Genomic DNA, 775 nt, shown 5'->3' on the forward strand with positions numbered 1-775 from the left:
TTGGTGCTTATCTAAACCTTTAAAGTTTTTTTTTTTTTTTTTATAATTTATACATGTTGCAGTTCTGAATGACGATTGATTAATTGTTAGAGCGCACCTAATTTATACAACTATCACATAAAACATATAAATCACAAAAAAACGATATAAAATTAATTTATGATCCAAATCCTCTTAAATGTTGTTATGAATATAAATAATAATAATTTTTACTGTAAATTGATATTTCGTCTATTTGCATATCACTTTCTGTGTATCGATAAGAGTAACTGAAAAATTACTTTTTGTAATAAGAATTTGAGGTCAGATTCTTATCTTATGAATTCGTATGTTGTATGCATAATAATAATGAATGTGCAATATTTGCCAATACTCATCGGATAGTCAGGTTTGAATCGACCTTCACGGCCGGTAGTAGTTTTAAGTGCATGTTTGTTTAGTGTAATTCGTCTCATAAATGTTATTTCATCAGTTTGTAAATAGAGCATATTTATTAAAAATCAAATTTAATAGCAAATATGAAGATGGAAATTTCAGAATTGTGGTTAGTTCTTTGCACTGTTGTAAATTTATAGTTTTATCAGTAATTAATCTCAAAGAAAACCTTAGTTTTGATATTTCCTCTTGTTAATAGACATTGTCAATGTTTATCAAAATAGAAGATTATCATTGCATTGTAAATGTCATCAAAATCAAATAGTAATATAATCAAATTTTGATCTTTTAATCATCGTTATAATAAGCCAATAATATGTTATTAATGTCAAATTGTACA

This window comes from Zerene cesonia, chromosome Z (assembly GCF_012273895.1).
Source record: "Zerene cesonia ecotype Mississippi chromosome Z, Zerene_cesonia_1.1, whole genome shotgun sequence".
In the NCBI taxonomy this organism is placed as follows: Eukaryota; Metazoa; Arthropoda; class Insecta; order Lepidoptera; family Pieridae; genus Zerene; species Zerene cesonia.